We start from the raw sequence: 16,327 nt of genomic DNA on the forward strand, positions 1-16,327 counted from the left end.
ATCTAAAATTTAAAAAAAGAAGAGAAAACACATCCTTAGTCCCAGGACCTACAAAAACGCAGAATACTTAATAATAATAATATAGGCCTGAGATATATCATGGAAAGTGTTTATGGTCCATGTTAGATCGAAGCTCCTAATCTATGCTAAGTGTATTCACACCAGATTCGCTTTAAACAGCTGACACAATTCTCTTGTGTCCATTCGTCACCACTTTCATTTTTAAAAATATTTATTTTTATTCCATTCATGCATGGGAATCCAAGATTAAACCGTTATCTTTTTCCGATAAGTATCATAGATATTGGCAACCCTGCAGAGCAGCCGATTGAAAGCGAAATCTCTGGAAAAGACAATATATTCACCTCTTCTTCTTCTTCTCCACTCTCTCTCCTTCCGAAAGGACCTCATCTCTGCTCACCCACACATTCTTTCCCCTCCATTCTCCTCTCGTAGCATCTTCTCCCCGAAAACGCAAGAAAAATCTCCAATGAAAGAACCAACTGGAGACCCCCTATTATGTATGCAACACGCTTTACCTTATAGAGTCCTCCTTTTCTCTCTCTTCCGCTCTATGTCTTTTATGTACACGTATAAATACTATGCAAGTTCTTCTCTTCACCCCTCCAAAGGCTAAAAATTTACCTCTCGCCATATAAATACTTTCTCCCATTTATTTCTAACAGCATATACGTTTTGCTGGTTGTTCGGAAATAGCATCGTCTTGAGGAGTCCATTACCATAAGGTGAGTTTTGTGTGTGCGGGAGTGTGTCAATTGAAAAAAAGAAAAAAGAAATGAAAATGAAAAAAAAAATAGATTGAGTGTATATGTGCGTTTTTTTTTTCATGTACAAGGAACAATAATTGGACCCCATTAATATCAACGTAAAATATATTGATTTATCAACATTGATAAACAATCCTCATGTATTGAAGACAATATTTTACTAGTGCTGAGAAGAACTGAACGTTTGTGTTTTTGGAATACAGTGTCTTGGATCTTTGGAATACAGTGTCTCGTATTGTTTATACCAGAAGATTTTTTTCTTAATCACTTACGGATAAGGAGCTGGACTGAAATTCTTCAAACACTTACAGAGAAAGACAAATTTCCTTTTTTAAAAAAATATTTATTTCAAGACGAGAGTGCTTTTAAAAGTGGACGTTGTATTACTTCAAAAAAGTTAAGAAATCGACCTACTCATCATTAGTAATTTACGTTACTTAGTGTGGTTTATCCGTGATGATAATGATGATGATATGATTAGGACCCGTAATTGCGAGTTTGAATCCCGATGAATCAGAAATTTTATTCGCGTTGAACCAGAATGGTGAGGCTACTGGAGATCTACTCGAATTAAGAGTCAGTAATTTTAAGTCTAGAAAGCCTGAGTAAAGTGAAGCTGATAAGTTAACCAAACAACAATTAACTAGCTAACTCTATTGCTTATGCTGGCGTGGGAGACCCGGGTTCGATTCCCGGCGGGAGCTCATGTGGTTCCGATTCCACTTTAATCAGTAGGTCCACGTCTCATATAGCGTCGTTGCTGAACGGGACGTTAAACTCAAAATCAACTCAACTCTATTGCTTATGCAACAAGAAGGTTTAATGTTGCATTCACAGAAGCTCAAGGGTGCTTTGCCCTTAGCTGATTGGATCCAGTTTCTTCTACTTTGAATTCTTATTTCTGCTGGACCCACCTTAATATTGTCTTCCCGTTTGCGCCTAGGACTTCCTAATGATCACTTTCCGATTGGACTTAAAGTTAAAACTTTGAAAGCATTCCTACTTTCCACCATTCTAGCTACATAACCTGCTTCCCTTGATCCTCCTAGACTTAGTGACCCTAACAATATTTGGTAAACAACATAAATTATGCAGTTCTTCGTTATGAAGTTTCCGCCATTCCCCATTCCTGTCCCTCTTAGATCCGAATATTCGCCTCAGAAGTTTATCCTTAAATATTTTCAGTCTACCTTCTTCCCTCAGAGTAAGTGATCATGTTTTTTTACCATATAGTACAACCAGACAAAATTATCATCTTATAAATTTTAAGCTTCAATTTTTTAGCAGAATTTGCGAAGACGAAAGAGTTTAGACTTAATAATAAAATTAGGATACAGCGCTTCAAAGAAATGATAATAAAAAGCATCTGAACCATTGTATTGAAACTTAAGTGAAAACAGACTTTTTGTTTGCAAGAACTTTTTTTTTTTTTTAAATTATGCACCATATTTTTTTTTTTTAACTATTTCTTTGTTCCGGAGTATGATATGGATTTACACACCTGAAAAAGCCATTCGAATTTTTTATAACAAGATGCCTACTATTTCTCTAATCAGTGGAACACACCTTTTATCAGCCACCTTGTAGCTAAGGGGTTAGTGTAAGCGCCTTTGGCGTGAGAGACCTGGAATCGATTCTTGACGGCAACTCACGTGGTTCGTCTCTAGGGATGCGCACGAGACAATATTTGAGGCTGTTTCGACTCAAAAATGTGCTGTAAAAGTTATGTCTCGACTCGAAAAATGTATGTTTTTCTATTGGAAGAGCTGTGTCTCGACTCGAATTTTGTCAGGAAAATCCTGTCTCGTCTCGACTCGTGCACATCCCTATTCGTCTCCTGCGTTAAGCAAAAATATTCCACTTTCTGGAGCTCCTTCGTGGCTAAGTGGTTAGTGTACTCGCCTTTGGCGTGAGACACCCCGGTTTGATTCCCAGCTGGAGCTCATGCGGTTCGAATTCCACGTTAATCAGTAGGTCCACGGTGTCATATAGCCTCGCTGCTGAACGGGACGTTGAACTCAAAATCAACTCAACTCAACTTTTATAGTAAAGTATCTTAATTGAACTCTCAAAAGAATTTCGATCTTGGATTAACAACTGAACCTTTTAGGAAATACGTCTTTCGTAACGCTATATTAATACAGCGCAAGCTTTTGAAAATTATGAGAAAAGTAAAAAGCAGTAAAGAGATTAAGACGTATACCTAAAACTTATGAAATTTAGGGAAGTGTTTATTTCTCAGATTTGAACTGAGAACTAGAGTCATTTCATATCTAGTTTAGGAATTTCACGTCCCTACAATTTGACCTGGAATTTCAGATCCATCATAGCTACATGATTAGTGTGCGGAAGACCTGAGATCGATGTCGGTAGAAGCTCATATTGTCCAGTTGCTTGCTTGCATAAAAGTTTAGCATCACTAATCAGCAACAAGGAACTAGAACTTAACGTGGAATCCGAACCATATGAGTTTTATATTTTGAGATTTCACATTGAGCTGTAAGTTCACGTCACATAATCTCGTTACAGAAAGGGACGCTAAACTAAAAAAAAAAATGAAATCGTTTAGTTTTACGTCCCTCGGTTATGCCGGCTAGGGTAAAGGAGACGGTGATGATGAGAAATGAAGGAAAAAGGCGGAATGAAGAAAATGGGAGGAAACTGGAGAACTCCGAGAAAACACACGCACACGGTGTTTGTCCACCACAAAGTTCACTTGGTGCGAGCTGGGATCTAACCAAAGATCCCATGCATCAGAGATGAACCACTGAGCCTCTAATCCTTGAGCTTCCAATCATTCTAACCAATTTAGGATGGAACTTGTATCAAATGTACGTACATCCCCCGAGAATCGAACATATGTTCTTTTCAGTTAAGCAGAAATATCCATAATTTAGCTACTTATCTTATTTGTTAATTTTTCATACAAATGTCAAGATTTTTTTTTTTGTTAATGTTATCGTATTCACGTCAGAAAAAAGTAAGTGACGGAGATAGTGTAAAACTAACCGAATGAAATCCTTATCTTTAGTTTAGAATTTAAAATATAGTAAATATTTAGCTTAATATTTGAGCATATTTTGTTTGAGTAAAAAATCTTTGCGGGAAGAGGCTTTGCCTACAGAACTACGAATCTGTAGATAGAATGTATGGTGAGTTTCTAATTAAAATCATCATTTAATTTGTTACCGATTTTTCTTTTTCGTACAGTGACTCCCAATTAAGATAAAAGATACCAACTGATATCATCTAAATGTGAAATAGCAGTCAAATTTAAAAAAAAAAATAGTGATAATTTCCTTATGCATTTAATATCTTTATTCAGTTTTTTTAAAATTTAGATTAATGATAGAAAATTCCCATTTCCGAAAAGATAGCGCAACTGTCTGCAACACCAGTCCTCTAAGGACACTTGATAAATATTTAAAATTTGCTTCTATTGAAAATACAGCACGACTGTATAGCATATCGTCCTTCACTTTCCCTTCCCCCCCCCCTGAAAAACAACGACGGCATAAGAAATGAAGGAGCAGCCACGGTGGCTTATTGGTAGAGCAGTAATCTCTGGTGCGTGGGGGTCACTGATTCGATCCCCGACCAAGTAAGTTTGTGGTGGACAACATCGTGTCAGTGGGTTTTCTCATAGTACTTCCATATCCTTCCACTTCCTCATTCCACCAATTCTTCCAACACCATTCACTTGTTTTAATCATTGTCTCCTTCAGCCTAAACGACATAATCGTGGGACGTTAAACTAAAATATTTCATTTCATTTCATTTCCATTTGAAGGTTTAATCTAAGTTTTGTATTAAAGACCAAATACTTAATGTTAGGGTTGCCTATGACTCAGGAGTTAAAGCTGTCTCGTCTCTAAAAAGTGCCGTGAAAATGTCTCGTCTCGAAAAGTGTAACCGTTTTAATTGGAAGAGTGTCGTCACGAAAACTCTGTCTCGTCTCATCTCGTCTTGTGGAGGAGCATTTGGATAAGGGCGTAACTAGCAATTCTTCAATTACTGAGAAGAGCAGAAAAACAAACGCCCTTATCCAATTAACCAACGTATCCGCAAACTATTTTTGGAGACAGACGTTCGCTACGGAGCAGAGATATTACCTTAACACCACCTAGACACACGGGCTTGCTCAAACTTGCAGAAAATATGTATATCTCATTTTACCGGAAATAGGTCGATACGCCCTTATCCGAGTTACCCCTATATGGAATCATAATGCGAATGGCAGATGCAAACAAATTTCTCTAACGTGTTTATCAGGTTAAAGTAAAATTAGTTCCGTGATCTATGTACGCTGAGAAGCTTAATTTTTGAAACTTAGAATTGTTATTTATTTATTTATTTATTTATTTATTTATTTATTTATTTATTTATTTTGGTTCGTTGGTTGATTTGGAGATTATTGTGATTTTAAGTACTGAAAGTTACAGAGATATAAGACGAGAATTTATGGTTTAACGTGAAATCCGAACTACCTAAGCTCCCACTGGGAAATGAATTCGGGTCTCCCGCTTCAACGAGGGAGCCCTGTCATTTATCTTGTGCAAAAGATTATCATTACTAGGGGCAGCGGTGGCTCAATGGTAGGGTGTTCACCTCTGGTACAAGGGATCCTTGGTTTGATCGCAGTTCGCGCCAAGTGAGCTTCGTGATATACAAACACCGTGTGTCTGGGTTTTCTTGGGATTTCCCCGTTTCCTCCCACTTTTTTCATTCCACCATTTCGTTCACTCTCGTCATCACCGCCTAGGCGGTATTACCATGGAGCGTAATACTTAAAGATTTCATTTTTTCATTTTTTGTATCGTTACTAGTAACATCTAAGGAATGTAAAGAGAAAATATACAAGAAAGAGGGTAATTTACCCACATGTAGAAGAGAAAGTTTGTCTTTATATTGAATGGGTGTCAAGATTCAATTTTGACTTATTGAAATAATATCGGTTTCTGAAAACAAAGTCATGATTAATTGGTACGTATTTATATCCTTTGTCAGTAGCGAGCCAACATGGTTTGCTACACATCTACCGGAGTCGAACCAGGAACCCCATACACAAAAATCGTTCGCACTAGCCACTAGAGCAGCGAAAAGGGAAGCCAAAGTCTCGAGAAGGTTTGGAGTTAAAACAAAGACGAGCAAAAAGGCGAATTAATCCTAGGCATGTTACCAAATATATTAATGATAACTTTGAAGCAACTAAGATGGATAGATAGATGGGAGAATGTGCAAAATGTGGAGCAGTTGGGGACAAAGCTGTCCTCATAGAATTAGACGGACACAATATTTTTTTTTAAGATTTGAAAAACTTTTGAAGATACCCCCTTAAATTACAGATTTTCTCTTTAAATAACAAAATTTTCCCCTCATGACTAAAAAAGTCAAAATCTCATTATTAGAAAAACTTTTTTGGTATATAGAGAAAGAAGATAGAGGTTCTCAAATTAGAAAAATATTTCAACTAGTACAGTAATAAGAGATGAAATCTTTAGGGGAAAAGTATCATTAAATAAGATAGTGGTGGAATGGAAATATGGAAAGATCCTAAGAAATTCGAGAAAAACCTCAGCCACTGTTGTAAACTACAGAAATGTATGGCTTGGGGTTGAAACACAGGTAGACATCTAGCATCAGAATTAAGCACTCTGCCGCTAAGGCATTATATCTCCTAGGAAACCCTGAGAATGCAATACATCTCACATGTATCCCGTAATTTCACCAGGGTTACTAGTTAAATAATAGAAATTAAAACTGCAAAGTGGCATTTGAATATGTTACTTAGAAACATTGGTAGACTATCACGTTTTAACTTATTATGATCACACAAATGGCATGAGATTGTACTGTCAGTACATCCATCCGTCACTCCGCATGACAAAAGCGAGTTTCTAAATATTGTCTTTGCAGTAAGGCAGCTAGAGCAATGGTTTCTTTTGAGTTCGTTGATGGGAGTCAATCCATTAACATCTTCACGCGTAACGGTGGTTAAAAAGTCTGTTTAAAATCCGGAGCATCCCCTAATTTCTAGGCAGCCAGCACTAGCAAAGAAATATTGGTTGACTATGGATAAGGATAAGTAGCTTTTCTTATTGTAATTATCTCAGTTTAGTTCGTTAATGGAGTCAATCCGTTAACATCTGCACGGGTAACGGTGGTTATTCACATCCCGTTTAAAATCAATAGCACTTCCTAACTTCTATGCAACTAACACAGTAGCAAAGAAGTGTTGGCTGCCTATTATGTAAGGATAAATAGCTTTTCTTATTGTAATTATCTCAGTTTAGTTCGTTAATGGAGTCAATCCGTTAACATATGCACGGGTAACGGTGGTTATTCAAATCCCGTTTACAATCAATAGCACTTCCTAACTTCTATGCAACTAGCACAGTAGCAAAGAAGTGTTGGCTGCCTATTATGTAAGGATAAATAGCTTTTCTTATTGTAATTATCTCAGTTTAGTTCGTTAATGGAGTCAATCCGTTAACATATGCACGGGTAACGGTGGTTATTCAAATCCCGTTTACAATCAATAGCACTTCTTAACTTCTATGCAACTAGTACAGTAGCAAAGAAGTGTTGGCTGCCTATTATGTAAGGATAAATAGCTTTTCTTATTGTAATTATCTCAGTTTAGTTCGTTAATGGAGTCAATCCGTTAACATATGCACGGGTAACGGTGGTTATTCAAATCCCGTTTAAAATCAATAGCACTTCCTAACTTCTATGCAACTAACACAGTAGCAAAGAAGTGTTGGCTGCCTATTATGTAAGGATAAATAGCTTTTCTTATTGTAATTATCTCAGTTTAGTTCGTTAATGGAGTCAATCCGTTAACATATGCACGGGTAACGGTGGTTATTCAAATCCCGTTTAAAATCAATAGCACTTCCTAACTTCTATGCAACTAACACAGTAGCAAAGAAGTGTTGGCTGCCTATTATGTAAGGATAAATAGCTTTTCTTATTGTAATTATCTCAGTTTAGTTCGTTAATGGAGTCAATCCGTTAACATATGCACGGGTAACGGTGGTTATTCAAATCCCGTTTACAATCAATAGCACTTCCTAACTTCTATGCAACTAAAGCGTTTTTCACAGTCCTTTGCACCTTTCAAAAACAAACCGCGTAACTTGATGTTGTATCACTGCGCGCACGACTATTTGCTGATTGGTGAAGAGGAGATTGTTTCGTCTGTTTCCCGCAATATTTCTGCTGCAGCACGTGCATGTATTTCTGCTACTGCTATGTGCATTACTCGTCTCATTCTCACACCATTGCCGTGATATAGGGCTAAATACCCAATACTATATAATCCCCCCTCCTTTAAGAGCAACTGAACATTGTTATTTTTGTCCAAACTGTAATTATAGATAAAATTACAATGAGTTATGCCAAATTATCAACTGAACGATAAAGAGATGGCGCTGGTAACAGCAAGCATATTTATGATTATGGGAAATTATTTCTTTTTCATCTATTACCTATCATTACGCATGTCCATGAAAAACAGATTGTACTTTTCCCCCTTAAGTTCAATTTATTGATGTGCTTTTTTACATTGTATAGCATGCGAATGTACATATACTAACTTCAGTACTACAAAGTAAGTAAATAAATATTCTATGAGAACATGACAATTAGTTATTATAGGTCTTAATTTTCTTCAAGTGAATTGAACAATGTTGATATCTTTTGATAAAGTATTTGCTTTTCTTCTACACTTACGGGTTTGCCTTGTTTATGCTTAGCGGAATAACAAGGAGCGGCAGGTAACCTGCTGGCTTCCTTGGGCGACATCTTTAAATTGGGGCGTGCACTTCGTGTGTTTTGTCATTTGTTGTAACAGTTTTCTCTTACAAATTCGATTTTGGTTCAAGATTTCGATCCCATATAGATACATACTTTGAGTCGGATCCTAAGTGTTCTTACTGTGCCTTAACAACACATTAATTACCATAATACGTTGCATTTGTTGTGTACTATTTGTTCATGGAAGAATAAACTGTTATTAGACTCATTTTCAATATTGCTAACTCATGGTTATTTTTCAGTTTTTCACAAAGAATGATTGTCAAACAGTTGTCATTTCATGAAAATGGGCTAAGAAAATGAACAAGAGAAATCAAGTGAACTCGCTGTTTTTATTGAAGATAATAAGTTCCTTATAGTATTTCAGATCTTTGTTTGACATTTCATTAGATATGAGGAAATAGTCAATAAAAAAAAAAGAAAGAAAGAAAGAAAGAGTGATGGGATAGAGAGAAGTTAAAGAGGATAAAACTTGTTTTAGTGATTCATTACGAAGTAATATGAGGCTAATTTTTTCAGTTATAATTTGTATATCGCCTTTTTAAAATGCGATCAGAATAAATGACCATTTTAAAGATGCAAAAACCGAATATTCGGTGCCAGAAATGAAATAATGTACAAAGGAATCTTCAACATTTAAGAATTTTTATAATATTGGATAGGAATGTTCATAGCTTTTGAGTCTCATTTCTTTCTGGCTGCAGTGAAATTAAGAGGAGGTACTATGCCCATGTTAAATAATGTGTCTTTATTCCTATGTATAATCTAAAAAGTTTCTTGGAATTTGTTGAATAAGATGTCGATAGAGTCTTCATACTCTTATGACTGGTATTAGTTTATGGCGTAGCTTTTCTGTTAGATATCAAATGAAAGGATAAGTCACGAGGATTCAAAATATAGTTTATAGGTAATTTATTACATATAGCAAAGGAAATAAAAAAAATAAATTCTCTATTTAACAAATAAGTAAACTCAGTAGTTTTCAAGTTCTTGCAGAATGAACAATTGCTTGTTCCAAACACTCGCTCGCCTGTAATGGAAACGTACAAGGAGCTCAATTTTGAAATGAAATGAGATAAAATCTTTTGAGTTTTATGTCCCACGATTATGCAGGCTAGGCTAAAGGAAACGGTGATGATGAAAACATGAATGAAATGGTGGAATGAAGAAAGTGGGAAGAAACTGAAGGACCCAGAGGAAACCCACGCACACGGTGTTTGTCCATCACAAGGTTCACTGGCGCGAGCTGGGATCGAACCAGGAACCCCATGTGCCAGAGGTAAACGCTCTACCACTGAGCCATCGCGGCCCCACAACAGCTCAATTTTCAATAGATGTCGTGAGTACAACTGCACATGTTTCTAGATCTGAAAATTAAGTCCTTTGTGCGTTTGTGGCTATATGATCCGCATACTCGTCGTCGGGCTGGAGACCCGCGTTTGATTTCCTGAAGAAATGCATGTAGTTCGGATCACTCGTTCGGCTGTAGGTCCTAATCTCATAGAACCTTGTTGTTGAAGGGGACGATAAACTTTAATCCATTACCCAACCATAGATCTGTTAGTAGGAACACTAAGTCATCATGTAATAGTGGATCTGAATCCTAAGATTTTAGGTAGATTCTCAGGTAGAGGAAACGTTAGGAATGGGAATAGTAAGTTTTAGTTGTAATTTACACTGGTAGAAGAAATTCAACATTCTTCACTTCTTCCTCCTGGTGCGTGTCTGTGTTTACATAGTAGTTCAAAGATTCAGGAGAGCAGTGCGTACGCCACTGCAAACGAGTGAAAATGGTTCCTGATTGTTCTATCACAAGCCCATGCCATTTTATTTTTAATCTAATTGTTTTTGCTCCTTCAGTTTGTTTATTCATTTCTTAGCACAAAATTGTATACAACATTTTTTGTTTCATTAGTTGGCAACATTTCTGCACTGCAGTCTGCATTGTTTACAAGGGGTGCAAAGCTTCGTGAAAATCAGATTAGCACAGTAGCAAAGAAGTGTTGGCTGCCTATAATGTAAGGATAAATAGCTTTTCTTATTGTAATTATCTCGGTTTAGTTTGTTAATGGTGTCAATCCGTTAACATGTGCATGGGTAACGGTGGTTATTCACATCCCATTTAAAATCCATAACATTTCCTATCTTCTAGGCAGCCAGCACAGTGGCAAAGAAATGTTGGTTGCCTATAATATGCAAAGATATGGATCGAGTGATTCGATTTCTCGTACTACATATTTACTCAAGTGCGTGCTAGACAAAAGCCTTTTCGACACTGTGACTGAAACACACAGTCAATGCTCTCAGGTTCCTCTCTCTGTATCCGCTCCTACCTGCGCTTGGCTGGCCTTTCTCAGGTCAATATACGGCCAGCCTAAGCTGTAGCTGCACGTCTCACATAGCCTCGCTGCCCGCTAACAAAGATCTTAAATGCAAATTAATCAATCAATCAATCAGAATTGAGAACATAAACCCACGGTGCTAAATGGCTTTCGTGTCTGTTTGTAGCCAAATGCCCAAAAAGCATATTTTCTGTGTGTAGGAGTACTTCCTTCGGATAAAAACTTGTGTAGTTGTTTGTACACCACTTTAAACAGTAACTCCCGATTCATATAGCCTCGGCGCTGGAAAGCGACTTAAACTTAAATCAATCTCATTTAATCCCACTTAAAACAGTAGGTTGATCCCGTCACGCCAAGGGCGTCAATCGAGAAAGGCAGATGGCACTTGTCATTATTCGTTTGAGAAACACGTGCTTTTCCATAATTTCTATAATAGTGCACTAATAAAAAAAAACGTGAAACTTATATCGATGGACCATCTTGCTCCCAACTCCTGGCAAAATCTTAAATTATGCACGGTGGCTCAGTAGTAGATCGCTTACCTCTGGTTCACGTGGTCTCTGGTTCGATCCCTGCCCACGTACGTTTGTGATGGACAATATGATGTCCGTGGGTTTTCTAGGGGTATTCCCGTTTCCTCCCATATTCTCATTCCACCACCTTTTTCATAATCATTCACTTGCCTTAATTATCGTCTCCTTTAGCCTAAAGGGCATAAACGTGGGACATTAAAACTCAACGATTTAATTTCATTTTCATTTAAATGATGCTCCTACTTGATGTTGAAAGAGGGACTTTACATTTACCCGACGAAACGGTGATCTAACTAATCTTCTTTATCAGGAATTTTAGTTTTCAAGTTGCCAATTAATTGATGGTTTACTCTAGACAAAAAAGGTGACCAACCTTTTTAGATTGAGAGCTACTTGACATTTCAGAATCACTGATGATCTACAAGTATTTGACTGCTTACTACCCCACTAGAGGGTATCATATAACAACATTTGATTTTCAGTTTACCGGTTCTTTCAGCAGCCAGGCTATGTGAGACATGGATCTACAGATTAACGTTGGATCCAAAACACATGAGCTCCCACCAGAAATCGAACCTGTGTCTCAAAATCATGACCGATACAGACAGTAATAACAGAGAGTACCACGGGTTACCAATCAGGACATGCTGGTCGACTGGCAGACAGCAATCTACGGATTGACCATCTCTGGTTACTTTGTAACTTTTTTTTCTGTTTAACATTTCTATTCACCATTGAAATTATTTATATGAAAAGAAAACTTGCACTTTAACGTAGCATTCACATCACATTTACTTCCTCCGGGGGTCGAACTTGAAGCCTCTAGGATGGAAGTTCAGTACACTTACCATTATGAGTTCCCTCATGGCTTTGTGGATAGCGTACACGCCTTTGGCGGGGGAAACTCGGGATTTCAAGTAGTTAGGATGTCGGATTCCACGTTAAGCTGTAGATTCACGTGTCATATAGGCTCGCTACTGAATGGGACGCTAAACTCTAATTTAAGAAATCAATCTGATATACGTGGCATCCCTAATCTTTGTTTTGAACCTTTCTTCCGCTCCAGTTTCTAATTTTTTTAGTTTTCACACTGTGATGAAACTGGCCACTCTACTCCTGCTCAGGAGGGCACAATGGCTCTGTGGAAGAGCCCTTACCTCTGGTGCGTGGGATTCCTGAGTCGATCCTCGGCCATGTAAATTTGTGGTGGACAACATTGTGCCCGTGGGTTTTCTAGTTGTACCCCCATTCCTTCCACGTTCTCATTCCACCAATTCGTCCATCACCATTCACTTGCTTTATCATAATCTTCCTTAACCAAACGGGCTTAAGGGTGATACGTTATACTGAAAAATTGCATTTTATTTTCTACTCCTGTGTTACTTCTTCAGTACGTCACTATACAGTAAGTCTTTAAAATTTCTGCTTCACAAAGCATTTATTTGAAATCTTTTACAGTAGGCGCTATGCAACTATGGAATTCGGTCCTTGATTAATTAAAAACTCATAAATTGTTTCTCTATTTAGAAGAAAATTACATTCTTGAGTCAGATTACCAATAATTGGGGGAGCTCAATAGTGGCTAAGCGGTTAGGGTACGCGCCTTTGACGTGGGAGACTCGGATTCAATTCCTAGTGGGGGCAAATGTGTTTCGGATCCCACGTTAAGCTGTAGGTCCACCTATCATATAGCCTCGCTTCTGATGTGGATGTTAAACTTTAATCAAGTCAAATCAAACCAGTCAGGGACGTACGCAGGAATTTATTTCGGGAGGGGTCTAAAGCGTTTCGGGGGGGGTCCAAATATAATTTCAGGCTAAATTATATGAAAAGTTTTAAAATTGCCCCTAAAAGTAGACTACATTTACAAAAAAGTCGGGATTTCGGGGGGAGAGTCCGGACCCCCAGGACCCATCCCCAGCATACGCCCCTGAAACCAGTAATAGAAACCACCTAATTTGATTGCTAAGAATTCTGAATTCTTAAAATTTGTCTTCTTTTCTTTAGTTATACTGTTCTTTGAATGTATTTTGTATATATTTTACTTCCATTTGCTATTCTTTCATGAACAGTGGCTTATTTAGGGAATGGCCTATCGGGCTGAAGCCCTCCTGAAATACATTTGTAAGTTTTTCGCATTCCACATACAACAATAATCTTTCTTACCATTTCTAAGAATTTCACTTATGCTCTTTGCTTATGCTCTTTTCTTATGCTCTTTGTTCAGAAATAATATTTATGAAATTTAATTCCTGTAAGAATTGCGTTTTTTTTCCTTTCGTCTATTCTATTCTTCTGTTACTTTTTCTTATTTGTTACTTTAATTCGTTTCTGCTATCATACTTTCGACTGTTCGTTGTGATTCAAGTCGGCAGTCGCGCCGTCAGTAACACCAACTTGCACAGATATCAACATAACAGGACTTTAATTATTATTGCAAAAGAATATTTACATCGTTTAGTTATAAAGAAAGATAAATATTTGAATTAAAGAAAATCAAGAGGGGGAAATAAGTAGCCCGGGAAATTAGGTAGGCCAAGAAGATGCTTCTTTTTCTTCTATGGTTAGATTCACTCTTAAATTTTTGTGTCTATCATATCATATCAAATATACAAAACGATAACCATTCCTGTTGTTCTGTATGGTTGCGAAACATGGTCCCTTACTCTGAACGAAGAACATAGACAAAGTATTTGAGAACAAGATCCTGAGACGAATATTCGGACCCAAGAGCAACGGGAATGGGGAATGGCGGAAACTTCATAACGAGGAACTACATAATTTATATGGTTTACCCAACATTGTTAGCATTGGCGGCGGTTGGACGTTAAAAGTGAGGGGGCAAGACATGATCTGAATGTTTGTATATAAATGTTAGTTTTCCTGGTTGTTTCTAACATTTTGTTTGACGAAAGGTTGTATAACTAATAGGATACTATATTTTCAGTTAAAATACCGTATATCGTATATAATAGTTTATTAAGTAAATTGAAAAGAACAACGCAAGTAGATACTAGCCCTTTGTACTCTTAAACAACGAAAGTGTAAGAAGAGATTTGATTCCTTGCTCATGAACATCTTAAAATTCTGTCTGGAAAATTGTGTGATCAGATTATTTAATAAATTTGCAAAACAAATAAATAGAAAGGATAATATTAATTATAGTAATGAATAATGATGCTTGTTTTGCAAAAGTTATATTGAAACTGAGGATTAATGAAAAACTTAATATTTAATTCCAAACATGATATTAAATGTATGTTATTACTCTTAGAAAATGAAAGACAGTAAATACTACAAGCATATGCTACGACATTTAAAGAAATATTTGCTTTTGCAACTTCTTGAAATATGTTCGTTACCATTAGGTGCAGATTTCACTTTCTTGGAACACATCAAAACACAACAATACTTACAATCCACACTTCAGTTATACAAAATAAACTTAAAACCTAGAATTATGTTCAATTTACTAAATTTTATTGTATATACTCTCGTACATCCTTAAACACAACACTTCACTCGTATATTACACTACAAAACAATGGAAAAGGTAGAAGTTGTTTCTTATCACGCTCTTTTTAATCGATATTCCTTACTTTAGAAAGAAGAAAAGACATTTTAGGAACTGTCAATTTTTGTGCAATTAAAGAATAACTTGTGAAATAGGCCCTACTTTTTTGCATAATGTTCTTTCGAATAGCTTCAAAGCGGCTCACTAACATATGGAGCCCTTGTAAGAAGAAATGAAAGTATGCTGAAATTGTGCTCCAATAGGTTATTTTTTGGGGTTGTTTTCTGTGGCGATTAAAACGCAATTACTGTAGCTTTCTTTACTCCACGGGAAGAGAACCAATACGTATTCACGCAACAGCAAACATTATATGGCAGCATTTTTTCCTATTAATCAGTAACACATACAAAATCGTTACATTTCAAATGAAACTATATACATTAATTGGTTACTTAAAAAAAGTGCGGGGGCAACTGCCCCCCTTTGCCCCCCCTAATCGCCGCTCATGATTGTTAGGGTCGTGAAGTCTAGAAGGCTTAGGTGGGCGGGTCATGTAGCTAGAATGGAAGAAAGTAGAAACGCTTTCAAAGTCTTGACAGGAAAACCAATCGGAAAACGACCATTAGGAAGACCTAGCGCAGATGGGAGGACAATATTAAGATGGATCTCGCAGAGATTGGAATACAAGGTGGAAACTGGATGCAGTTAGCTAAGGATAGAGGTCAGTGGAGAGCTTTTGTGAACGCGGCATTGAACCTCCGGGTTCCATAGGCCATAGAGTTAGTTAGTTAGTTAGTTAGTTCATGAATTATGAATCTGTTAAGTGCAAGACAAGGCAATGTCTTTTTAATGTGCAGATATGTGCGCGAATTCCGCGTTCAGCCATCCGAACGAAAGTTGTGCAATTTCCTTCTTATTTTCATCAGACGAATGGTGGAATGGTATCTTCGAAGAGACAGGCCCTGAATATTTTGATTAAGCAAATATTATCTCACGTTTCATTACTGAATTCTAGTATAAAATGTGCTACATAGGAAACTTTCCTAGTGAGTAATTTTCTAGTATACATGTCTTTTGCACTAGAGATGCGGGTTCTATTCCTGTTGGGCACTCATATTGTTCAAATCCCACGCTGTATATCCACGTCTTACATATTGTGTTTTCTGATAAGGGACATTAAAATTCAAATTAACCAATGATGTTTTTTAATGATATTTTACAGAAAAATTTACATTAGTTTGTTTTCTGTTCTTTTTAGTGTAATACCTAGTGCACAGCGAAAAATCCGTTATGCGGAAAGTGGTATATTGTACAAATATACGAAATCCATAT

General features: G+C 36.9%; 1 protein-coding gene across 1 annotated transcript in view; it reads left to right on the forward strand.

Moving 5' to 3' along the window:
• The first annotated feature begins 639 nt into the window (after positions 1 to 639).
• LOC145669657 (uncharacterized) overlaps positions 640 to 16,327 on the forward strand; it is a 346,318-nt gene continuing 330,630 nt past the window's right edge. Inside the window, exon 1 of the mRNA XM_081737910.1 lies at positions 640 to 746. The gene's annotated coding sequence lies outside the window, so the exon portion shown is untranslated. The remainder of the gene's footprint in view (positions 747 to 16,327) is intronic.

Source organism: Thermobia domestica, chromosome 14 (assembly GCF_964235325.1).
Source record: "Thermobia domestica chromosome 14, izTheDome1.hap1.1, whole genome shotgun sequence".
Lineage (NCBI taxonomy): Eukaryota > Metazoa > Arthropoda > Insecta > Zygentoma > Lepismatidae > Thermobia > Thermobia domestica.